Source organism: Lolium perenne, chromosome 3, assembly GCF_019359855.2.
Source record: "Lolium perenne isolate Kyuss_39 chromosome 3, Kyuss_2.0, whole genome shotgun sequence".
Classification (NCBI taxonomy): domain Eukaryota; kingdom Viridiplantae; phylum Streptophyta; class Magnoliopsida; order Poales; family Poaceae; genus Lolium; species Lolium perenne.
Genome location: NC_067246.2, coordinates 119,418,088 through 119,445,192, shown reverse-complemented (window position 1 = coordinate 119,445,192; position 27,105 = coordinate 119,418,088). Strand labels below are relative to the sequence as shown.

The following is a 27,105-nucleotide window of genomic DNA, read 5'->3' as shown; positions in this document are numbered from 1 at the left end:
TACCACTCTGTGGGGCTGCCGCAGCCAATGACCAGTGGGGTCTTCTATTTATTTAGAGAAAATTATATATTCCCGCTCTGTGGGGCCTCCGCAGCCAATGACCGCTAGGGTCGTCTATTTATTTAGAGAATATCATATAGAGCCGCTCTGTGGGGCCGCCTCAGACAATGGCAGATGACTATTTTCGCAGCTTAATCTAAAGTGAATCTTATGCTAAACATGGTGCTTCCCGACGGTGACCTAGCAGTGGCGGCGAGCATAGCCGTTCTGACCATGCCGATATCGGCATCGTTTGGAGGCTGTGGTGCTCGAATCATGGTGGAAATTGCGATATAATTTTTTAAATGCATAATATATAGCTAGATCTCTAAATCGATGCATATGAAGCTACATATATATTCTTGGTCATAATTCCCTTATCTAAAGGGGATGGATGCATGGCTTCACGTCGTCGTCGCTTTCATCGTCAGTATCTTCGTCGTCCGAGTAGTAGTACATGTAATATTAATAGAGTCCATTTATTGCCTAATTCTTTCATGGAAAAATTTAGGTGGAATTTTCATACAAGATATTAGTTATTAGCTCCGCCACTGATATTATGCAATAGTAACATAGTCTGGAAACGAAATGGAGGGCGAAATACATGTAGCCCCCATAATTAATCACATGCATCATATATGTGGGAACGCGGACGTACCTTCTTGACCAAAGGATCTTCATAGACGACGATGAAGAACTCCTCTATGATCAATGGAAGTGTTGACGGTGGTGGTGGCAATGATGATAATCCACGTGGAAGCCATGGCAATGGATCAAGTGTATGTGAACGAAGAAGAGAGAGGCAGAACCTATTGACACAAGGGATGGCCGTTGTGGGTGTTTATAAGGGAGAGATGACCGTTGTAGGGGTTTACACAATAAATTAAGGAGGAGGTGACCGTTGTGGCCTTGTGGGTGTTTACACAATAAATTAAGGCTAGTCATAGTGCATAGTATCATATTGTTGTATCATGCATATGGTATTTTCCTATGATACTATCACTATAGTGGGTGGTATTATAGGGTAATATCATAATCTTCTAAATTTATTGTTTTGTAGAATCTCAATACAAAATGTGTGTACAAGATCTATTTAGATACTAGCACTATGGCCAGCCTAAGGAGGACATGATCGTTGTGGGGGTAGTCATCTAGGTTTTGTGTTTAGTCAAACTTCCCGTTAAACTTTGACCACATATATAGGAAAAAGTAGTAGCATTTATGACACTAATTTAGTATCCCGAGATCCCTTCAAATGGTAATTCATGATAGTTTATAATTTTACCGTAATGGCTACAAGAAATGGGTGATTGTTCATCATTTTACCGTGAAAAGTAATGCCTAAAAGAAATGGTAATTCATGATAGTTTATCATTTTACCGTAATGGCTACAAGAAATGGGTGATTGTTCATCATTTTACCGTGAAAAGTAATGGCTAAAAGAAATGGTAATTCATGATAGTTTATCATTTTACCGTAATGGCTACAAGAAATCGGTGATTGTTCATCATTTTTTGTGTGGAAAGTAATGGCTACAAGAAATGGGTGATGGTGTATCATTTTTTGCGTGGAAAGTAATGGCTACAATAAATTGGTGATGGTGTATCATTTTTTGCGTGAAAAGTAATGGCTACAACAAATGGGTGATGGTGTATCATTTTTTGCGTGAAAAGTACAAATCGGTGATGGTTTATCATTTTTTGCGTGAAAAAGAATACCTAAAAGAGTTTATAATTTATCTCGTGAAAAATAATACAGAAAACCAAACTTTAGCGTACTGGGTAACCGCCCTTTAGCATACATAGAGGGTGGAAGCTAACCGCTGACAGAGAGAGAGAGAGGATGGTGGCCCCGACCAGAGAGAGATAGGGGTTATCCTGCCCGTTAAATCATACGATCAACGGTCGGCGGGCACGATCCGCGTGACATGGGCTAGACCAATTAGGGCAATGTTGGGCGTCTATGAGAATTTGTGAAGGGAGAGGGCAAAAATGAGTAGTATCAAGAAACCAAGGGCAAGTGAGTAGTAAACATACTAAGGAATTCAAATATGAGATTTAAAAAAATGAAAAATGCGTGTTTTGTACAATGAAACCCATCTTGGCCTACCTCAAACTATTTGCAATACAAATATACATGAGTGTAAAAATTATGGCCTCATTCAGACAAAGTATGTTTTGGGGAAAGCTGTTTTGGGTAGGGCTTATTGTGGAAAACCATGCACCTTCATAGCTACTAGGTGATTTGAGAAGTGGCAATTTGTGGTAAAACTTGATTTATCTATGATTTATCTATGATTTGAGAAGTGGCAACTTGTGGTAAAGACTCCATGAGTAAGTGCCACTCTTTTTCATAATTTTTTGCACATTAAATAACCCATTTAACTGGTTAATCCCATTTGTTGACTCTCTGTTGACCAGCCACTTGAGGGTAAAACTGAGTATATTGCACTAGCCAGTATTAGCACCCAAGGGGAAAACTGAGCACACAAAAAATGCTAGTATATGACTCAAGGGTATACCTGAGTATATCTAAATTTCCAAGGTTAGACTCGAGGACGCGTGTTGCGGTGCAGAAGTGGAAGACGTGCCATTGTTGATGCGTATCACGGTGCAAACGTGCACTAGTGGACGCGGGTCGCATTTAGGACGCGTAAGCCCCTCTCTCCCTCCCCCTGCACACAGTACGTCTCATTCTCGCTCACGCACGAAACCACGCCTCTCACGTCCCATCAACTTTTCCAAATCGAAGGAAAAACCCCCACCTCCGTACGAGCCCTGCCGGCGATGGAGAAGAAGAATGCGCCGGCGGCCATCGCCCCCGAGCCCGTCGCCTCCGAGCCCGTCGCATCCGAGCCCGTCGCCACCGAGCCCGTCGCATCTGAGCCCGTCGCATCCGAGCCCGTCGCATCCGAGCCCGTCGCCGCCGAGCCCGTCGCCTCCGAGCCGGACGCCTCCAAGCCCGTCGCCGCCGAGCCCGTCGCCTCCAAGCCCATCGCCGCCGAGCCCGTCGCCGCCGAGCCCGACGCCTCAGAGCCCGTCGCCGCCGAGCCTGTCGCCTCCGAGGGCGGCGCATCCAAGCGCGGCGCCTCCGTGAGCTGGGCCTCTCTCGTGGGTGACGGACCACTTCACAAGATCGGCGAATGCTTACTGGTGAATGAGGAGTACGTGGACACCTACTCTGCTATGAGGCAAGTCTGTAGAAATTGGCGCTCAGGTTTACCTGAGCCCGACGTGCACCTGCACGAATGGATCATGGTAGACCATGCCCTTCCACGCGCCGTTGAGTTCACCTTCCTCCAACTCGGCACATCCCGCTACGTCACCATAGATCTATCGGAAGTTCGTGCAAGGTTCATATTCCTCCAAATTCCTCCATATCTATAGGGTTAATATATTCTTATTTTCAATCTTAGTGTTGAATGTTATCTTCATCAATATATTTTAGATACTACTTCGTCGGCTTTTGCCGTGGTTCATCTTGCTTGCCCAGAAGAACCCGCCGCACAAGATACGGCTTCTGAACCCACTCACAAAGGCATCGAACACTATGTTTGAGGCGCAGATGCCATCTGTTTTTCTGAATTCAGTCGCTGTGATCAAATCCCCGACTATGGTCTTCGTTTGCTCACATTACCCGAACGAAATTAGTTGGGACGATGAGAGCACTCCAACTAAGGATATATATGAAGATTGGGGAGATGGTAGTTTTTCGATGGAGAACCATAGTTTGCGTTGCATTACCCCGTTCAATGGTGAATTGTATGCAATAGCTGTGGATAATTTTGAGTCCGGAAGAATAGTGTGCACCAATGTACAGTTGCAGCAGCGCGCGAGCACTGTCAAGATGGAGACACTAATTTCATTTCCACAACTTGGAAATGACAAGTTCTATCTTGTGAAGTCGGATGGTGATCTGCTGCTTGTGTTGTTGGACAACATGCTTTTGGAGGACCAACCATTGGTGTACCGTGTGGACACTCAGAGCCGCTCTCTCCATCCGGTCAGTAACATTGGCAGTCATGCCTTCTTCGTGCATTATGTCCGGTGTATCTCCATCGACACCACAGTACACCCGACACTTCTACCTGGCTGCATCTACTACGCCGATTTGGGTTATATCAGAGAGTACATTCATGATACAAAGGCTTGGGATGAGTGGCCACGATATGTGAATAGAATGGGAAACTACGGTCTGAGAAATGAACACAGGCCATACCGTCTGGAGGATGTATTGGCCGCATACTGCAGACGGAAGGAGTTCAATGAATATTTCCTTGGGATAATGCACGGATGGGACGACGAAGAAATATATGAGCGATGAGGAATCTTCTAGCTGGCCATACATTGCGTGCGTCTTGTATTTTTTTTCATCTTAGTTTGTCGTGAACATTAACAATGTTATTGGCTGCTTTTGGCTGCTGTATGCAGTTTATGTATTATACGTTTTCTGATTATGCTGCTGTGAATTTATCATATACTAGCTTCTAGATTTGCTGCCATATTGGGCAAAAAACGAGGTTCAAAAGGCAGAAATAGAGAAGCTTCTCTAGATTTGATACTAATTTGGTGAAAAAGACAGAGAGAGAAAGAGGGGAAAAGGTGCTCTTAAAAGGGAAAATGCCAATTTGGGCCGAGAGAGACAAAACTGACCTCCTGCTCACGTGCAACCAAATGCTATCTCGTCCTGTCCCACGCGGTCCCTTTCTACCAGCTCCACGCGACGAGGGCCCACACGGCGCGGCCCCATACGTCAGCACAGCACGGAACGGTCAACTTAACGGGAATCCTGCCATCTGAGATGCTTCTGCGGGTTTCAAACAAGGACTTGGGGAAAACTGGGGAAAAACTAAGGAGCTGGGGAAATCTGAGCACAACTAAGAAACCGAGGGAACGAAAATAGAAATCCCTAAATTAATAATATGTTTAATATGAACCTGTTATAAAATTCAGATCATTTCAATAGATTTGGTTTCAAATTTTAAAGGGAATTGAAATAAATACCTAAAACATCTCTAATTTTACTCAAGCTTCACAAAATATCAATCTAATCGTAAATTAAATATTTGATTTAACAATCAAACTATGCAGTAGACATTATTATCAAGTTATATTGATAATCAAATATTTTAGAACCTGCAAAACAAAACAAAATTCAAATTTGAATTCAACTAACAAATTCAAATCAGAAAATAAAACAGAAAATAAATAGAAAAGAGAAGAGAGAGAGGACTTACCTTACCTGGACCGCAGCAGCCCGAAGCCAACCCAGCATCAGTCCATCAAAGCGCAGGAGCAGTCCAGCCCACATACAAATACCGTTTCGTTGGCTTTAAAAATCGTGCGAGAGGAAAACACGACGTTGTCATCGTTTCCAAGCTCGACAGTGCGGAGGAGCCAGTAGACGCTGCCTTCATCGAGGATAAGGGCACCGCCGGACGCTGCAGACACACTCAAAGCCCTACCTCATCGATTCGCGTCGGAGCTTATCCAGGAGCAAAAGATCTTCGTCCATATGAACCCTCCAGGCACCGCCACATCCCGACCATGGCCGTCGCCGTATCAAGGCCTCAGAGCTTCTCTTGGCCTATAAATAGGGGGAAGGACATCGCCGTGCACCCCTTGTTCACCTCCGCCACTCCCTTTATTCTCAGAACACCTCTAACCCTCAGTTTCTTCCTCCACTGGTCGCCGGTGACCATCATGGCGCCGTCGACTGGAGCCACCCCGGAGCTCGTAGTCTAGTCGAGGAGGAGCGCCTCGTCGAGAGGAACATCTGGGCGCCAGTAATCGTCCAGGGGAGCTAGAAATCAGACCAATTGCATCGATCCCTTCTGCAGCACATCGCCAGAGATCGCCACGCTGTCTCCGTCAGCAATCGGCGTCGTCGACCACGCCATCATATTCAGGGTGAGCTTGCGCATCTGAAGATCCAGATCTTGCTTCCTAGAACCCTCTATAACTCTCAATCGATAGATCGCCAGAGAGCACCGCCGCGGGACATGTTTTCTGACAAGGTTCCGGTCACCAATCGTTGATTCCGTGACCACCATAGTGTTCCCCATCCTCTTCTCGTTCAAACGCAACTCACGGGAGGTTTGGGGAGGCTCTGTAGCGGCGGCACCGTCGTCTAATGGTCGCCGGCGTCAAGCCGTCGACGCTGCCAACGTGGCGGTGGGGTCACGTTACATGTTGACTGGTCGTTGCCAACATGGCAACTGACCGAGTCAACGGTCCCACTCATCAGTATCAGTAGCTAGAAGTGAACCGGTACATTTAGTATTTTCCAGTTATTTTAAATTCCAGCAAATAGCTGAAACTTTGCAAAATCATAGAAAATTCATATCAACTCAGAAAATATCTTTACTATTAAATTGCAATAGGTGAACAAATTATGGGCCAAAGTCCCCCGCTTCGAACAAAATCCGGGGAAGGCCCAGTAATGAAAAACATACCGGACCGGGACTTTCTGCAAGTCAGAGACGAGGAGAACCACCTTTATAAGCACCAAACCCACCAGCGCTATCTATTATCCGGAGATGCAGTCTTTATCTCGTCGGCATGGCGACGAGCGTGAGAGCTCCGTTCCCGGCTTTGAAGTACAAATCGACGAGATTTCTGCGCTGTTGATCTAACGACACGAGGAGTGCTTGTGAATTTGTACCGTACCTGCTCCAGCTTTCGATCCGGTGGAGGTTGCAGGACTCTGTTGACAAACAAGGGTTAAAGAATTCAGATCAGTGCGGTTCTGATGGACCTTTGGCGGTGGGATTGAGGCTTCGAAGCCACGACCGCGAGGAGGAAATTCCGATCAATGGAAACTCAACTGAGATAGCAGCAGTTTCTTTTGTATCCGTATCGCAACCTGATCCGAACGATCTAAAAAAAATTAGGCCAGGCCTTTGTTGTTCGGAGCTCGCTGTTCATAGCATGATAAGTCTCGGTTTTCCCATCCGATGCAAGGCTCTAAAAAAGTATATGTTGATCGATCCTTACGTGAAGACAAGATCACGTTGCTCTACAAATCTGGGAGCACGCGACATAGCTACTACATAAAAGTATGATCGGGAGTAGCGAGACAGGCTGGACTCCGACGAGGAGTCGATAGGTACCACATGAGCAGGAGGAGTACGAAAGGCCGTTGCTATGTCCCTGGGCGCGCCGACGGAGTCATTCAGGAACCTTGATTCGCTTGGTGTCAGTGAGTCTGGTTAGCTTCGCGACCACTGCAGTATCCACGGACTGATCTAATCACATCGGCGTCGTAGAAGCACAATGCGACCTACAGCTGCGCGTACGATGCCTTAACCACCGAGCTGAACAGGCTCCTCCGCACGGAGATGCTGCTGGCCGGGATTCCCAAAGAACGGCATCGTGAGCGACGGGAACGAGACAAGGAAACCAGGTGCTGAGCCTCGGCGGAAGATCGTCGTGCATCGCTGTGGTCGTACGCACTGCTGGCTGGTTCGCCTCGGGGTTGCTGGCCGGCCGGGGCTAATAGCTGGAGTGCGTGCACGCGGCTGGCCTGTGATGCAACTGTCGGCCGGCGCGGGGAAGCTGTAGAGTGTAGAGTGGACCTGCATGCACTCGAGGCTTGCTGGTAGATGTATTTGGGACATTTTTTAATCAAAGATAGCTAGCTCACGGTTGTTTGTGTGTTTGCAAAAAAATTGGACCAAAAATTTGTTTGATGTATCCTATAATCGTGCAAAATTTCAGTTCAAAATACGTTACATTGTTGGCAATGCAAAATAACGAATTTATAAATCTTAAGTAAACCATGCAAAGTTTGAAACCTCCAATTTTTTTTTAGATTTTGTCACTTTTGTGTGGCCAAAAATACGCCATGTTTTGATTTGAGATTTTACATGTTGGTAGAATGCATCATTATCAACATCTAGATTTTTTTAAATTATTTTAGGACTTTAAGATGTTATTTAATTTTAACTTTATGAGAAAAATAGTCGTCATGTAGCCCAAGCTACATTTGTAGTTTCTCTTTGCACTTTCGGTTTACAAATTTATATCAATTTGTAAAATGTAAATAACACTTGATTTTTGTTGCGTTGGTTTATTTTTACGAAGAGTTGTGTTGGTATTGAACATTTGATTGGCGACTCATGCCACTATGCGGTTGTCGTTGTCCTATCGTCGTCGTGATGTGGCAAGGTCTCCGCACATTGCTCTTCAGCATCAACGACTAACTCGCTCCACCTCGACTTGTCTCCATCGACTGATTCCTCGTCAACTCTTACTCTTCGTCAACCAGTAGAACATGATGGCGGCTCTGGAAAAACTCACACAGATTATCACCTTCTGGAGGCCGACATCGACGGTGAAACTGTACGAGGGGAAACAAGATATATATTCAGATTTTTATCCCGTCGCAACGCACGGGCAACTTTCCTAGTATGAATAATATATCAAAATGCTCACAAAAATAATCCCTATTCAAATAAAATATAAAATAAAAATTCACTTATTTTATCTTTATTAATTATGTCCTTCTAATTGTTGTAAAACCAAATTTAATTCAATAAATAATTAAGTGTCAAAATTAAATTTTAACTATTTAAGTAAGTAAGTAAAATATTAAGATTAATTTTCTTCATCATATTTTCATTAACTTAAAGATTAGTGGTAATTCATAAACCCTAAGTTCCAAATTACTATTTCTATTTTTTTAATAATAATAAATCAAGAAAATATTAAAAGACAATATTAATTTGGTAACTTAAATATTTGTGAACTCAAACATTTTTAATTATAAATTTATTATTCTAAAACCTAATAACAATTGTTAAACCCTAGTTTTTAACTAAACCTAAATAGGAGTTACCCTAATTATTAATTCTTGTGAAAATTAATAAAATGCTAAAACCATTATTAATTTTGTTGCAAAGTAATTAGATACCACATCTATATTGCCAATCATCATTTTAGGAGTTGTACCATAATTTTGAAACCCTAGTTTCAATTTAAGTAAGACCTTGATCCCATTATTTCATGAGATCATTCCACCTTAGAAGCAACTCTAAAACCCTAGGTATGTGTCACATGGGATCATGTGAGATTTACTTGACATATAGAACCCTAATAAGCAACAATAGAATGCATGTTTATGACCCACTAGCATAAAACCAAGTCACATTTGATTATCATTTCATGTCCCTATTCTTAGTTTAAAACCCATATGATTTCCTAGTGTCACTTAGGAGCAAACCCTAAATTGTTAATTGAATTAGTACCATTGATCGCCACTCATATACACCATACCATTAGGACCAACCTCAACAATCAAACCCTAGTAGAGTCCTACTGATGAACCCTAAAACCAATTGTGTATAGTAATGCACATAACATGCTCCTATTTAATTAAACCCTATTTAGGATCTAATAAACCACCTAGCTTAGAAACCATTAATGATTCCTTAGTGAAACAAATAGGAAGTTATAGTACACCCAACTCATAGCATTACTTTGAAATATCCTTTGATAAATGTCTAGGAGAAACCATAGCAATAAATCTACCAATACTTGCTACCTATAGATCCATTCTATGAACTCAACCAGCCCCTATTAGCAAACTAAATGAACCCATTAGTAAACCCTAGAATCCCATAGTTCATATTTATAGTAATTCTTGTTCTTTCTTAACTTGTTCTTTAGAAGTTATTCTTTTGAAGTACAAATGTCAATCAAACCATAGAAGCCCTAGTCTTATTTGAAATACTTTTTAATTCTTAATCAACAAGTTCTTCAAAAGTTTTTCTTTTGAAGTATAATATAAGTAATCATCAACCATGTCATGTAGAACTTCAAAAATTGACAACTGTTCTTTACATTTTATCCCCCTACTATCCTTTGTGTGTATGATTGATATGATGTCTTATATCACTTGGTTATGATGCTAATATAACCAAACCCTAATAAGAACCTTGTTTGAGAACCATTCTAAAAGTGCAACAAATCTTAAAGAAATCTTTACAACTCATCTATCTTAAATCATCGAGGTTAGGTTACGCTCGGGACGATTGCATCTCATACTATGCATTATAGCATCTTTGCCAGTTCTTTAAAACATTGTCCTTACCGTACGATGATGGTATTTCAGCATTTGGAGTTCTCACGTATCGAAGCTTTTGCCTTCATAATCTTACAGTCAAGAAAGGCAAGTTCATCGCTTGCTCATGTCATTTGATTATTTTTATCAAACTATATGCAAAGTACTATACTTATCACTCTTGCATTGAAAAGCAAAGTATTATTTTACAAAATGAATATGACTATGTGGTGGGCAATGGAACCATGGTATGTGTTATTTGGTGGAGGTTCCATTGCAAGGGTACTACTCATCTAGGACTAAGTACCAATGCCGTACAGTGATTCTAGCGCCGTATATATCGCGTTAACCATAAGATCTATAATGGCTCTGGGGAAGTCAACTATATCTTTTCCCTCTCGCATATCAACGGACTAGTGATAAGGGTTGCCTGTATCGGTCTATCTTTAGTAAAGGTGGGGACATGTGGTCGGTCACGGTCTAACATTAGATATAGGAGAGGGCAGACTTATTAAGGGTCTATGAAGGATTGTAAGGGTTGTCCGGATCGGTCTATCTATGGTGTATAGGACAAGGCACATGAGTTGTTCGGAATGGTCTACCTTAATGGTATAGGTGAGAAAAAAGTCCTGGGTCGGTCTACCCATAGATAAAGGAGAGGACAGACTTACAAAAAGGGTGGGTATGCAAGGTCGCAGAGAAGGCAGTGATTGGCTTGGATCTTACACCTGGCCCCACACCAAGGAAGTGTGGACGGGAAAGCGCACCTGGTTGGTATCAAGGATAAGTTCTCTTATGGGAAAAGTAACGCACCTCTGCAGAGGGTATCAAATTGTGGCAGTCACTCCCTGTTCCGGGAAGGGAACTACGAACGCAGCAGGAAAGGAACTCCATGAAGTTCTGGTCAAATTGTGAAGACTGACAGGCATAGTTTTCAGAATAAAATAAAACTTTTGCAGAAATGTTTATGAAAACTTGCATTCGCCTACGACTTTCTGGTCTATGGCTGTAGCTAGTGCATGATACACCTATTTCCTAATATGAACTTGTTGAGTACGCTCGTACTCATCCCACTCTTAAATCCCCTGCTTAGCTATGGAGGCACCGAAGGAGAAACTACCGTGGAACTCGAAGACAAAGGAGTCAACTGCTACAAGATGAAGAAGCCAATCAAAGAAGTTAATGGAGTCAACTTCTGCATCAGCTAGAGTGGATACTTAGACTAGTATTAGAAGGGAACATTTCCCTAACCCTAGCACCTAAGTAGCTAGATGTCTATAGCAAGCCAAGTAGCTCTTAAGCTTGAGTTAGCAATAAGTTAGGCTACGAGTCGTTCTTCTGGAGCTTTATTTGAAGTTTTACCTCACTGTAAAGTAGGAAGCTGTGTTGATCTTCTGTAAATAGTTTGTGTGTCCTTCTATAGACATACCTTGGACTCGCATATATTTCTGTTGTACCACTCTGAGGGATGTAATATGAGTGGAACGGTGTTTCACTTGTGTTATGTCAATGACTTGTGTAGTACACCATGTAGTGATACGCTGGGTCACCACAATGGCACCCTAGTTTCTAGGGATCACACAGTAGGCCCGGGCACGTGTCCTTTGCGCGGTCGTCGATGGCGGTGAAAGGGCATGTGGCCCACAGTTGTTGGCACAAGTCACTTCTCGTGGGCCTGCTAGGCGGAGCAGTTGATTGCATCTGAACCGTACACACCAAACGGTGGACCATCATCCACCATTAGTTTGAAAAACGCAGCGTAATAAGACGTGTACTAGCAGTTGCGCGTAGGGTTTTCGGGGCGCGTGGCATTCCCCGGTGATCAATGCGCAGCGATCGAAGCGCCGGCAGAACCATCGAGCGAGCCCCCGCGCCTGCCTCGCTTGGTCGCCATGAAGTCCGAGAAGGGCCGCATCGGCCCATTCGTCGACCTCCTCGTGGTCCTCGATTTCTCCGACCGGGTCACCTAGTTGAGGCTGCCTGCCTCCTTCGTGAGGGAGTGCGCCGGCGAGATGCCGGGCAGCGTGGCCCTGTACCATACCAGTGGGAGCCGGTATTGGAACGTAAACGCTGAGCGCCATGGCCCCGACGCCCTCGTCTTAACCATCGGCTGGAGGCACTTCGTCATCGAGAACGCCCTCCTTCGCAGGACCCGGGAACTTCTGGGTGAGCGTGTGGGACCACGACGGTCGTCGCGTCACCGTCGCCAGCTCCTGGCCCGGCCCCGGTGAAGACCCGTTCAAGGGGCCTTTTGTTGATCCTCCTCGGGTGAGCTTATCTTGCTCCTGGAGGATCTATTACCTGTCACAGGGGAAAAAGGGTGTACTCCTTCTGGTGACAAGAGCATAATTAGTAGTAGCTTGTTGTAGACATCACCCATGGGGCACTGCCTGTAATGTAAATATGATTTTGAATGACGTCTTGAATGAAGTCTATTAGGGTGCACTCCCATCCTCCTGGAGGTTCCGTACGCCTCTATGTTCCGCCACATATCGTTTCAGAGACTGTCCTCCGGTCAAAGTAACATACTGATTAGCCCAACCAGAACTAGACACTTGTTGCTTTCTGGACGAGGCAGTTGATGTAACTTGCAAGGGTGTGCCTTGAAACCCTTCAATAGTATTCTTAGAGGGACAGGAGCGCATAAGAACCACACAGAGAGTTTCCAAAAATAAGAGGCGGGGGAAACTTATCTTGCCGGAAAACCGTATTCTCCCGGAGGGACTGTCCCTGGACAAGGAAAAGAAGCATCTTGTAGTGGTAGCCGTTTCCTCGGGGAGTTAATTCCTCAGGGAGGTAATTCAGGGTAACGACACACTGAATGCATTCACTGGTTCTCGTGTGCGTGATGCTTGAGACATCCAGCGTCGGAGTCCTCGAGGAGGTAATTCCGGGTAACAACACACTGCATGCATTCCCTGGTTCTCGTGCTTGTGGTGCTCAAGGCATCCATCATCGGATACCTTGGTCTGGTGGTTGTAATGGGTAAGCCCGAAACTAGAGATCAATCGCCCAGGCTTGACGCTCGAGGGGACTAATCCCGGATAAGACACCATGCCCAACCCCCGCTCGAGTGGTGCACGCAGAGGGGTACTTCGGGAGGAAGATTGTTTGTTACCTCCGATACTGGCATCCGTTTGCTATCCTAGAAGGGAATAACGGTCATCCTACTGCTAAGGTGATTGCCCCACGTGGCGCCTTGACCTAAGCCCCTTTGCATCTGAGCCATGTACACCAAATGACCATTGATCAGAAGCCGTTGATCCAGCGACCATCGCGGATCGAGCCACGTATAAGAAGGGATGGAGTGGCCCGCTGTTTTTTTTGAAACCTTCTACTGTGGGGGAGCACCCCACAGCCTCATTTTATTAAACTCAACAAAAGAAACACACGAGTACAATATTTACAAAATAGGAAAAAAAGAAGAAAACTATATACAGAGGGGTCTAAGGAAGAGACTTAAGCCATATTGACAGATTATCCACATCAGCAGCTTTCACCCTATGCATAAGCATGGTGATATCCTGAAAAAAACCCTGCCTTCCAACCTCAGAAAGTCGGCCTGATATGTTTGAAAATATAATAATTTCGTTGCTTCCAAATGTTCCAGCATGCAAGAACCACTACTTCAACAAAGCAAGGTCCCCAGAAGGCTTTCCTAGCAACAATGAGTGATGCAAGTGTGTCCCCCGGCTTCCAAGGAATTTGCAAATAATTCCAGATCCGTGTGCTGAACATGCAATTGAAGAAGAGATGCCGCCAATCCTCGTGTGAACTATCATGACACAACACACAATTGTGATTATTGGTAACATTCCAATGCCTCCTCAGTAACATATCTTTGGTATTAATTATGTCATGAAGGATGAGCCGGGCAAAAAAATTATGCTTTGAAGTGCACTTGCTTTTCCACAACCAACCAGAGGGAATATGATTTAACAATGTACTAAAGTGCAACTTGTATAACAAACTTGGATTATATACACCTTTACCTTTTCTTTTCAATCAAGTGTCATGTACCCCTTCTGACAACTCCACATTGCCAAGGAAAACTTGTAGCTGCCTGTAGCGACCCAGGAAAATATCCCTATTAGATTTGTTTGTTTCTTTTTATTTTGTGCATCATCATGTCCTCATGCATCATACCATCCATGCTTTGATAAAATAAAATTATTATATTTAATAACCCCTTCTCTTTATCTTATTTAAAATAATATTAAAACCAAAATATTATTATTTTGGATATCTTGAAAACTAATTTCAAATCTGGTTTAAGTATTATTTTTTTAAAGTCTTAGAATTTGTTTGAAGCTTTGTTATAAATTCCTTTCCAACCTTATTTCTCTATTTCTCTCCTTATTTCAAAATGTTTGGAGAACGTGGGAGTGAAGCCACAGCAGCCAAACTCTTTGGCCCAAGTTTCAACCGAAGCCACTCCTAGCCATATGAATGTTGAGCCCAGCCTTTTTCTTTATTCCTGGCATGTTTCTTCTTGAGCCCAAAACCACATCGTGGCATGCAGCCCAGCCTCTACAACGCCTTCTTCTTCGTACGGACGCGCATCGAGCGGAGCCACGTACCCCCCTACCTGATCGATGGGACATCCATCGCTTCCCGCTGCTTCATAAAAACGACCCCGGCGCAAGCCCTGCAACCCTAGCAGCTTCCTCCCCGCCGCCACTCTCTCATCCCTTTGTTTGCTCTAGCAAGCGCCGCCACTCCGCCGCTCGCTTCTCCTCTTGCTAACGGCCGCGGCGCTCGAGCTGCTGCCTCTACTTCTGCCATAAGTGAGAACCTGCACCTCCTGTCTCCTCCGTCTCGTCGCCAAGGTCGCCAACGCGCGAGCGTCCTCTTCTCGTCCGCCTCCGTCAAGATCGCCGTTCGCCGGCAGTCGCCCTTCTTCTCTTCTTCGTCTGCACCGGCCGCTGCTGCGTTGCCGGCCGCTCCAAGCTGCAAGTTCACCGTTTTCTCGACGTGGCCGTCCGCGCGCGCGTCTCCAAGCACGTCGGCATGTTCTACGTCCGACGTCGTCCGTCCTCCCCGGCCGCGCTCCGTCAAGATGGCTTCAGACGGTCGCGTCTTCGTCGCAAACCCCATCCGGTTTGTCCAGGAGTGTCGCTCCCCATCGTCGACGTCTCTGCTAGTCCATCAACGCAATCCCCTTCACAGTGAGCACCGCTTCCCCACCTAAATCCTCTTCTTCTTTCATCTCGTGCACCGCCGCGTTGTGCTGTTCCCGTCCAGTGCATGGCCGGCAAGGGAACGAGCTTGAGCTCGTGTTGACATTGAAGTTGTTTTCCGCGTGCAGCAGGCCGGTAACAAACGCCAGTATCCAAGCCACGGCACGGCCAAGCATAGACCGCCGTCGACGCCTCCGGCCGGCCGGCTCCGGCTACTCCCGTCGCCCCTCCCTCCGTCAGCATCGCGTGCAGCAGGCAAGGAGCTGCTTTGTTAGTTCAGTTGTTGCAGTACGCCTGTTTGACATGATCTGAAGCTAGCACAGCTGGTACGTTCCATGTACTGCATACGTGCAATTCCCTGATCTATCCCGAGGACATGCAAAGCCATCCTTTTACTCACATATTTCTTCCTTTCCGCTGACAGCTGGGCCTGCCGTCTGTGTCCTGTGCTAGCTTCCCTCCGGTGAGACAAGGATCAGCATCCAGCCACAGTCTGTTTCTCTGGTCCTGCGCTTCAGCCGCACAGGCTATCTTTCTTTTCGGTGAGAAAAGTCCTATGTTTTCTGTGTTTTTCTGAAAATTGCTGCAAATGCTCTAAACTTGTGAAATTTATATCTTTAAATCTGTAACTCGAAATACAAAGTATTTTATATGAAAGTTGCTCAGAAAAATGTGAATAACATGAATATGTCATCCATATGCCTGTTTGCATTTCGCATCATGTCGTTTCGTGGTAGTTTTGCATAATCACCTAACATATATACGGAGTATTTCGGATTCCGAATATGGTTTCCCCCGCTCCGATTAATATTGAAGTAGCTCACCCTTGCCATGTCATGCCATGCTAATCAACGCTTAACTTTGTCGGTAGAAATGCAACTCCAACCTAATTTGCTTGTCCGGTGTTTCGACTCCGATTAATGTGATAAGTTGCATTGCACCATCTATGCCATGTCATGCATATCATCATGAACATGCTGGATCTTCTTTATCCGTAGTAGTAAGACTTGCATACGTTGTATGTGTTCCAGCATCTGCTTCTTCACGGATAGGATCGCGAAGTGGTGTGGTGAGATACGACAAGTCCTCCGGATGTTCCTCGGCAAGCTTTAACAGGCAAGCATTTTCCCCTATACTCCTGCCCCTGCAGAAGTCGCTCACCTATTTTATTTTGCCTTCTCCCTCATGCTATCCTTAAGTTGCGTTCTTGTCACGTGTCCCTTCCACTTGTTACCTCAAGCAGCCTATATTGCCTCCACCAACCACCTACAGCTATTGTTTGGTTATCGGGTCTGCCTTGTGAGTCGTAGTGCGTGCTAGTGCTGTGTTATCTTGATACCGTTATCGCTATCTTATCAGGTTATCAGTTTGGGAATCATGACACATGCTACATGGTTATATCTGTTGAGGGTATCATGGTTACCTTAATTGTTAAGCGGAGACATCGGTGGGTCAGTTGCTCGTTTTATGACGGCTCACTTGTGTTTCCATGAAACCTAGGACCCCGAGTTCTTGTTATCTGTTCCGAGACTGAGCGCTCTAACCACACGTGGGTATGTTTCTGGGTCTCCCCTCGACCACTGCCGGAATCTACAGCTTTGTCCAGTGGCCACAACTAGTTCGTAATGTTTTACCATTTGTTGTTGCGTGCATGCCAGCTTGTTACTTATTTACTTTGGGAAGCCCCTGGGTGCCTTGTATCCCTTGTTTCTGGTATGCACGTATAGGTGCGGCACGAGCGTTTATCGCGTGCTGAAGCGGGTCATTCGCCCCAGTGTGTGTTTTGACCCTCGGAAGTCGTGGTCGCAAACAGCTAGGTCCGTCTCGGAGATTCGGCCGGACTTCGATTCGGGTTCAATTTAGTTAGGTGGCTTCCTGGACATTGTTGTCGTGAAGGAGAGTGCGAGTCGTGATATCCTTCCCTTGCTAGGTTGGGTTGATCGTGCGTGTGGGCACATTTGGGCATCCCTGCAGGGTTAAATCTTATCGATAAGCCGCGTCCGCGGTTATGGACGACTTGGAGCTGTATGACTCGATCATAGACAGCTTACACCTGTTGTTTATTAATAATAACTTGTGTAGTAAGTTAGTACAACTTCAATAATAAATGGTTAAAACTTGACAACCGTGTGAGTGCCCTTGTAAGTACTTTCTTGCGAGGGGGGAACGCATCGGCTGTGTTATGTTTGCAGAGTATAGAACTGATAGTTGTGCGCCCTCTCACCTTCTCTGATAGACGACTGTTGTAGAGTGTCTCTATAGGTTTTTAGTGCTTGTCCGCTGCCGCTTAACCCCACCATATTGCCTATGACGTTCCTCTTGCGTCCTCTAAGTCCCCTGCGTGCCTCAAGTACAAAGGATGACTGGTTGACGAATGCTTATACGTCTTGAAGTCTTGTTAAGTACGAACCCGTACTTATTGCTGCTTCTACGGGACATAACCGGGCAGGTATGAAGATATGTTCGATGAAGACGACGCTAGCAAGGTTACCCTTCCGGCTTGGCCTGGGCAGGGTTATGGACGCCACTGGTTATCTTCAGGACTCTTAGTCCAAATTTGTATCTTGTCCGTACTCGGATGTATTTGATCTTCTGTATGATGTGGATTTTTGTATGTATCTATTTGTATCTTGACTCGTTGGAGTCGTTCTTGTAATATATATGTTTCTTGTGGGCTCTATTGTAATCCTGTTGTAATGTTACCGCTCGTGATTGATTCCACCCGCATCGCGTGCATGCTTCGGCGTGTACGAGGCGCTTGGTGGTGCGTCTCCTAAAATCGATATCGTGCGGATTTCGGCGGGTTCGCTGGGATCTTCATGGTACCGGTTTTGGGGCGTCACAAGTTGGTATCAGAGCATCAGGTTGACGGTACCCCACTAGTCCAGCCTGTAGGATAACCTTGCCAATGGTCGTTGAGTTTAGAGTGTCAAAACTATTTTCTAAAATTCGTTGGATAGATCTGATTAGCTCTGAATTTTCTCCTTACCTATATTCTTTCTCCTCTTACCTTTGCGAGTTTTGAATCTTCCCTTATGTGGTTCACCGAGTCTTAGGTTCCGACGCGGGTTGGACGATCTATGCCTTTCACCTAGTAGGTTCGATCTTCGCAGGATCCCGACGGAAGTGCATCATCAACAGCGGAACAACGAATTCTTGTTAGTGGTGTCGAGAAGATCAACACCTCGACAGAAGAAGGTTCCACGCCAAGGTCGGGTGTTTGTCAACATGGTACCAGAAGATCCGATAGTTCACCTCTCTTCCCCCGTACCTGGACGTGGGATCTCGGGGCGCGATCCCTTGTTAGTGGTGTCAATTGTAGCGACCCAGGAAAATATCCCTATTAGATTTGTTTGTTTCTTTTTATTTTGTGCATCATCATGTCCTCATGCATCATACCATCCATGCTTTGATAAAATAAAATTATTATATTTAATAACCCCTTCTCTTTATCTTATTTAAAATAATATTAAAACCAAAATATTATTATTTTGGATATCTTGAAAACTAATTTCAAATCTGGTTTAAGTATTATTTTTTTAAAGTCTTAGAATTTGTTTGAAGCTTTGTTATAAATTCCTTTCCAACCTTATTTCTCTATTTCTCTCCTTATTTCAAAATGTTTGGAGAACGTGGGAGTGAAGCCACAGCAGCCAAACTCTTTGGCCCAAGTTTCAACCGAAGCCACTCCTAGCCATATGAATGTTGAGCCCAGCCTTTTTCTTTATTCCTGGCATGTTTCTTCTTGAGCCCAAAACCACATCGTGGCATGCAGCCCAGCCTCTACAACGCCTTCTTCTTCGTACGGACGCGCATCGAGCGGAGCCACGTACCCCCCTACCTGATCGATGGGACATCCATCGCTTCCCGCTGCTTCATAAAAACGACCCCGGCGCAAGCCCTGCAACCCTAGCAGCTTCCTCCCCGCCGCCACTCTCTCATCCCTTTGTTTGCTCTAGCAAGCGCCGCCACTCCGCCGCTCGCTTCTCCTCTTGCTAACGGCCGCGGCGCTCGAGCTGCTGCCTCTACTTCTGCCATAAGTGAGAACCTGCACCTCCTGTCTCCTCCGTCTCGTCGCCAAGGTCGCCAACGCGCGAGCGTCCTCTTCTCGTCCGCCTCCGTCAAGATCGCCGTTCGCCGGCAGTCGCCCTTCTTCTCTTCTTCGTCTGCACCGGCCGCTGCTGCGTTGCCGGCCGCTCCAAGCTGCAAGTTCACCGTTTTCTCGACGTGGCCGTCCGCGCGCGCGTCTCCAAGCACGTCGGCATGTTCTACGTCCGACGTCGTCCGTCCTCCCCGGCCGCGCTCCGTCAAGATGGCTTCAGACGGTCGCGTCTTCGTCGCAAACCCCATCCGGTTTGTCCAGGAGTGTCGCTCCCCATCGTCGACGTCTCTGCTAGTCCATCAACGCAATCCCCTTCACAGTGAGCACCCCTTCCCCACCTAAATCCTCTTCTTCTTTCATCTCGTGCACCGCCGCGTTGTGCTGTTCCCGTCCAGTGCATGGCCGGCAAGGGAACGAGCTTGAGCTCGTGTTGACATTGAAGTTGTTTTCCGCGTGCAGCAGGCCGGTAACAAACGCCAGTATCCAAGCCACGGCACGGCCAAGCATAGACCGCCGTCGACGCCTCCGGCCGGCCAGCTCCGGCTACTCCCGTCGCCCCTCCCTCCGTCAGCATCGCGTGCAGCAGGCAAGGAGCTGCTTTGTTAGTTCAGTTGTTGCAGTACGCCTGTTTGACATGATCTGAAGCTAGCACAGCTGGTACGTTCCATGTACTGCATACGTGCAATTCCCTGATCTATCCCGAGGACATGCAAAGCCATCCTTTTACTCACATATTTCTTCCTTTCCGCTGACAGCTGGGCCTGCCGTCTGTGTCCTGTGCTAGCTTCCCTCCGGTGAGACAAGGATCAGCATCCAGCCCCAGTCTGTTTCTCTGGTCCTGCGCTTCAGCCGCACAGGCTCTCTTTCTTTTCGGTGAGAAAAGTCCTATGTTTTCTGTGTTTTTCTGAAAATTGCTGCAAATGCTCTAAACTTGTGAAATTTATATCTTTAAATCTGTAACTCGAAATACAAAGTATTTTATATGAAAGTTGCTCAGAAAAATGTGAATAACATGAATATGTCATCCATATGCCTGTTTGCATTTCGCATCATGTCGTTTCGTGGTAGTTTTGCATAATCACCTAACATATATACGGAGTATTTCGGATTCCGAATATGGTTTCCCCCGCTCCGATTAATATTGAAGTAGCTCACCCTTGCCATGTCATGCCATGCTAATCAACGCTTAACTTTGTCGGTAGAAATGCAACTCCAACCTAATTTGCTTGTCCGGTGTTTCGACTCCGATTAATGTGATAAGTTGCATTGCACCATCTATGCCATGTCATGCATATCATCATGAACATGCTGGATCTTCTTTATCCGTAGTAGTAAGACTTGCATACGTTGTGTGTGTTCCAGCATCTGCTTCTTCACGGATAGGATCGCGAAGTGGTGTGGTGAGATACGACAAGTCCTCCGGATGTTCCTCGGCAAGCTTTAACAGGCAAGCATTTTCCCCTGTACTCCTGCCCCTGCAGAAGTCGCTCACCTATTTTATTTTGCCTTCTCCCTCATGCTATCCTTAAGTTGCGTTCTTGTCACGTGTCCCTTCCACTTGTTACCTCAAGCAGCCTATATTGCCTCCACCAACCACCTACAGCTATTGTTTGGTTATCGGGTCTGCCTTGCGAGTCGTAGTGCGTGCTAGTGCTGTGTTATCTTGATACCGTTATCGCTATCTTATCAGGTTATCAGTTTGGGAATCATGACACATGCTACATGGTTATATCTGTTGAGGGTATCATGGTTACCTTAATTGTTAAGCGGAGACATCGGTGGGTCAGTTGCTCGTTTTATGACGGCTCACTTGTGTTTCCATGAAACCTAGGACCCCGAGTTCTTGTTATCTGTTCCGAGACTGAGCGCTCTAACCACACGTGGGTATGTTTCTGGGTCTCCCCTCGACCACTGCCGGAATCTACAGTTTTGTCCAGTGGCCACAACTAGTTCGTAATGTTTTACCATTTGTTGTTGCGTGCATGCCAGCTTGTTACTTATTTACTTTGGGAAGCCCCTGGGTGCCTTGTATCCCTTGTTTCTGGTATGCACGTATAGGTGCGGCACGAGCGTTTATCGCGTGCTGAAGCGGGTCATTCGCCCCAGTGTGTGTTTTGACCCTCGGAAGTCGTGGTCGCAAACAGCTAGGTCCGTCTCGGAGATTCGGCCGGACTTCGATTCGGGTTCAACTTAGTTAGGTGGCTTCCTGGACATTGTTGTCGTGAAGGAGAGTGCGAGTCGTGATATCCTTCCCTTGCTAGGTTGGGTTGATCGTGCATGTGGGCACATTTGGGCATCCCTGCAGGGTTAAATCTTATCGATAAGCCGCGTCCGCGGTTATGGACGACTTGGAGCTGTATGACTCGATCATAGACAACTTACACCTGTTGTTTATTAATAATAACTTGTGTAGTAAGTTAGTACAACTTCAATAATAAATGGTTAAAACTTGACAACCGTGTGAGTGCCCTTGTAAGTACTTTCTTGCGAGGGGGGAACGCATCGGCTGTGTTATGTTTGCAGAGTATAGAACTGATAGTTGTGCGCCCTCTCACCTTCTCTGATAGACGACTGTTGTAGAGTGTCTCTATAGGTTTTTAGTGCTTGTCCGCTGCCACTTAACCCCACCATATTGCCTATGACGTTCCTCTTGCGTCCTCTAAGTCCCCTGCGTGCCTCAAGTACAAAGGATGACTGGTTGACGAATGCTTATACGTCTTGAAGTCTTGTTAAGTACGAACCCGTACTTATTGCTGCTTCTACGGGACATAACCGGGCAGGTATGAAGATATGTTCGATGAAGACGACGCTAGCAAGGTTACCCTTCCGGCTTGGCCTGGGCAGGGTTATGGACGCCACTGGTTATCTTCAGGACTCTTAGTCCAAATTTGTATCTTGTCCTTACTCGGATGTATTTGATCTTCTGTATGATGTGGATTTTTGTATGTATCTATTTGTATCTTGACTCGTTGGAGTCGTTCTTGTAATATATATGTTTCTTGTGGGCTCTATTGTAATCCTGTTGTAATGTTACCGCTCGTGATTGATTCCACCCGCATCGCGTGCATGCTTCGGCGTGTACGAGGCGCTTGGTGGTGCGTCTCCTAAAATCGATATCGTGCGGATTTCGGCGGGTTCGCTGGGATCTTCATGGTACCGGTTTTGGGGCGTCACACTGCCTCATCTCTTCACGAGCCTATGTGGATAGGGGTAAATGAGATCCATCTGTGATATCCTCCATAGCACAAAACTCTTTAACTGACTGAAGCTTATCCTTGGTGAAGGAAAAAAGACTGGGGAATTTGACATCAAGGGTTTCCTCCTTCCACTGATCAGCCCAAAATAAAACAGATGCACCACTACCAATCTCACATTTGGTGATAGCTCTGTATTGATCAGACAAACTGAAAACATCTCTCCACCAAAAAGATCCAACAAGAACTGTGGCCCGCTATTTAGTCTACTCCTTAGTCTTCTTCCTCTTCCTTTGCTCCCACCAGACGGCGTCGAAGACACTCTTCGCATCGGAGAAGAAAAAGGTCTGACCGTGTCGGAGGGGGTACTTAAGTCCTGTGCCTAGAAGGCCGCGCGGTCGCCCTCTCGGGAGCGGGAGATACGGAGGTCGAGGTGGTCGTGGCGGCCGCGGGGGCTCTTCGGCGAGGCGTCATCCTCCGGGGTGAGAGTGAGTAGTGAAGCTCCAGTGGCAAAACGGCCGCGAGGCCGTCCACCAGGGAGTCGCAACAAGAGAGGGGTGCCCATAAGGTCAACCCGCCTTCACATCCTCTTCCTCCGCAAGGTGCAGTGAAGTTGGAGGACGAGGACCCTCCGCCTTGCATCGACTTTGTCTCCATCCTTGGTCTCCCCGGCTGGAGGGAGAGACTCTCGCTTCCCGAGCATTCGTGTCTTGGCTCGGTTGACATCCTGCCCCTGCCAGTCACCTTGTCTCATGCCAAGGGGGACGCCATTGGGACGTGGGCCTTGAGGTTTCGTCTTTCGGAAGGATGTCCTTTGCCGCCGGCTAGGACAGATTCGTCCACGACAGCGGGCTCTCGCAAGGCAACATCCTCCAATTCCGCTACCTTGGGGGCGGACACTTCTCTGTGTATGTGTGGAATAACCTCTGGTGCCGCGTAATTATGCCACCCGATCTGATGTAGCATGGCTTCTGCTTCAACTATGATAGTTAGGATCAACAAAAAAGGGGAATGCAATAGGCTCCTCGAGGTACTGTGTCTGTTGTAGTTGTCTTTTAAGTTCTATCTTATGAGCAATTTTAGTTTCAGGACCTCTATGTCAGGGTAGCACTGAGTCTTTTACCCATCCGCGAGGTGGATTCTTGCCTTGATTTGTCCATGAGGCTGCGCCTTTGAAAGCTAGCCATTGGTTGTACCGGCTGCTACCTGCTAAAGGTCCTCCCGAAGTAAGTAGAATGACTCATGGGGATTGCCACGGAGTCCAACATGCTGAGGAGAAGCGGAGACGCATAATCATCAAGCCTTGAGTTAGCGAAGGCCCGTTTAGGGTGAGCACTTAGCCTATGCGGCGGGAGGTCCCTGGCTCCGGCTTCGCTGTGTGCCAGATGTATGTCTGGTGATGGTGCGGCTTCTCTGGGTGAGCCCCCGGGCCCCAAGCCAACTCCGCTGCTCATCAGGGGTGCTGCCACCACCGTATTAACCTCGATGTACTTGCAGGTCCCTTGTGAAGGTGACCGTGAAGTTCCTCGGGTAGTCCTTAGAGGAGGATGCTCGGAATGCTCGTCCTTATTGGCCCCTCAGGGAGGCAATCACAAGACTCATCATATAGAGATCGTCCTCCGTACCCGCCCATTTTGGTTCTTCAAGGAGATAACCGTGGGATTCCATTTGTGGGCTCCAATGAATATCTTCCTATGTGCTCATGCTTGTTGGCTCTTGGAAGAAACAACCATAAGACATTTGCACGTAGGCCCTGAGAAATCGTCCCGTTATGCGTGTTCTTGTTAGTCCCTCAGAGAGGTAACCGTAAGACTCTGCATCTAGGCTCTAGAGAATTGTCATGTTATGCGTCTTCTTGTTAGTTCCTCAGAGAGGTGACCGTAAGACTCCGCATGTAGGCTCTGACGTGCGAGGCAAGTGGGGGGTATCATGTATTCTTGTTCTTGTTGGTTCCTCGAGGAGGTAACTATAAGACTTTACATGTAGGCTCTGAACGTGACTCCTTGTTGGTCCCTCGGGGCGGTGACCGTAAGGTTTGCACGTGAGGGGTTTCTTGTTGGTTCCTAGAGGAGGTAACCGTAAGACTTTACATGTAGGCTCTGAATGTGACTCCTTGTTGGTCCCTCAGGGAGGCGACCGTAAGGTTTGCACGTGAGAGGCATCATGTATGCGTTCTCTTGATGGTTCCTCGAGGAGGCGACCATAAGATTCACATGTAGGCTCTGAACGTGACTCTTTGTTGGTCCCTCAGGGAGGCGACTGTTAAGGCTTGCACGTGAGGGGCATCATGTATGCGTTCTTTTGATGGATCCTCGAGGAGGCGGCGATAAGATTCCCATGTAGGCTCTGATGTGTCTCCTTGTAAGTCACTCGGGGAGGTGACCATAAGATTTGCACATATATTAGAATTTTCCTGTCAGCGGAATCTGTTGGTTCCTCGAGGAGGCAACCATAGACCTGCGCCTTAGGCTATGTTGCGCCTCCTTGCAGGTTCCTCGGGGAGGTAACCGAAGGGTTCTGCGCGTTGTTTTCGTGTCTCCTTGCGGGTTCCTCGGGGAGGTACCCGAAGGGTTCTGCGCATTGTTTTCATGTCTCCTTGCGGGTCCCTCGGGGAGGTAACAGAAGGGTTCTGCGCGTTGATTTCGTGTCTCCTTGCGGGTCCCTCGGGGAGGTGACCGAAGGGTTCTGCACGTTGTTTTTTTTATCGTGCGATGTGTTCCTTGGGTACTCATGATGCATCAGCGGATTAGACTCCGGAGGCCCTAGAAAGGTGGCATAGTGCAGGTAGCGACCCCGCTGCCAGAGATTGTTTCCTGGGCACGGAGTTGATGGGTTGCCCCGAGTGAGGCGTGATGCCTAGTCCCAATTTAAGCAGCGTATTTCCCCGAGAACTCAGGGAACACTTTGAGACAATTTTTTGATCTTCATGAAGCTCAGATGGAGAGACGAATGTGTAGATCCGAGGATGACCAATCTGAGAATAATAAGCGCATAGAGCATTCTTGAAAGACTTGACAATTGCATTGATTACAATATTGCCGGTAAGAGATCCTTCCAGGAGAAAACACAGCTTGAGAATAATGGGCGCAAAGCGCATTCTTGAGGGGCGTGGCTACCATGTAGATTATAATACCGCCTACAAAATATCCTTCCAACAAGAGACGACAATTGAGGGAAGTACGCCACATAGGCCTTAGAGGGGCAGACCGACGTACCCCTAATTGCTTTCCGCAGGGTAGTTGCTGCTTCATATTCCTTAAGGAGGGCTAAGGCCAGGTGGTTTGGCGCATCCATACTTATCATCCACAGAACACCTGATGTTGTCTAGACAAGAGGGCTGAAAACAGTGGTAGGACAGGAGGTGATCGTGATGGGATTCATAGCATAGAAAACAAAAAATTCCTACCGCAAGAACGAATAACAAGCCAAGATCTAATCTAGTAGATGGTAGCAACGAGATGAAGATGAGACTAACCCTCGAAGATTTCCAAAGCCTACGAGATTAGATCTCGTTGTTGATGTAGTCGATCACTTGCCGCTTTCAAAAGCGCATAGAAGATCTTGACGGTGCCACAGTCGGGCAGCACCTCCGTACTCGCTCACACGTTCGGTGTTGATGACGATGTCCTTCTCCCTGTTCCAGCGGGAAATGGATGTAGTAGATCCTCCTCGGAATCCCGACAGCACGACGGTGTGGTGTCGGTGGTGGTGGAGATCTCCGGCAGGGCTTCGTCTAAGCACCGCGGGATAAGATGGAGGAGAGGAGAGACTAGGGTTTGGGAGAGAGGGGGGCTTGGGGTGCCGGCCAGGGAGCCCCTTTGGTGGTGCGGCCAAGTGTGTCCAGCCCTCTCCCTCTCCCTCTCTTTATATAGGTGGAACCCCCAAGGGTTTGGCCAAAATCTGAATAAGAGTCCAACTCAAAAACTTCCATGTGGGTGAAACCTAGGGGAAGTGGTATTGCTCCCTTTGGCTGGCCGACTAGGGTTGGTGGAGTCCATTCGGGACTCCACCTTCCATTGTGATTTCTTCCGGAAGGTTCTAGAATATTCTAGCGCCTTCCATAAATGCACCGGATCATTTCCAAACTTGGAAAGTGACTTCCTATATATGAATCTTATATCTACTTAAAACGACATCAAACCTTAAGTGTGTCACCCTACGGTTCAAGAACTATCCGAAAATGATCGAGACTCCTCTCCGATCAATAAATAATAGCGGGACCTGGAGATCCATAATAGCTCCCACATATTCAACGATGACTTCATGATCGAAAGAACCATTCACATACGATACTGATTCCCTTTGTCACACCATATTTTACTTGTCCGAGGTTCGATCATCGGTATCTCCATACCTAGTTCAACCTCGTTTCTGACAAGTACTCTTTACTCGTTCCTTGGTATGTCATCTCTTGTGACCTAGTCACATGCTTGCAAGCTAATCAGATGACATTCCACCGAGAGGGCCCAGAGTATATCTATCTGTCATCGGGATGGACAAATCCCACTCTTGATCCATATGCCTCAAC

General features: G+C 46.6%; 1 long non-coding RNA gene across 4 annotated transcripts; it reads left to right on the top strand.

The window, feature by feature from the left end:
• Window positions 1-14,337: 14,337 nt before the first annotated feature.
• LOC127322775 (uncharacterized) lies at window positions 14,338-22,416 on the top strand. 4 transcript variants are annotated; one of them, XR_011755305.1, is made up of 9 exons: window positions 14,340-15,269; window positions 15,410-15,607; window positions 15,706-15,823; window positions 16,313-16,397; window positions 17,731-19,702; window positions 19,843-20,040; window positions 20,139-20,256; window positions 20,746-20,830; window positions 22,164-22,416. It is a non-coding gene; the product is annotated as an uncharacterized lncRNA (long non-coding RNA). The 4 variants fall into 4 exon arrangements; XR_011755306.1 differs by having other exon boundaries at window positions 14,338-15,269; window positions 15,413-15,607; window positions 16,313-19,702; XR_011755307.1 differs by having other exon boundaries at window positions 14,338-15,269; window positions 16,313-19,702; window positions 19,846-20,040.
• Window positions 22,417-27,105: the final 4,689 nt, after the last annotated feature.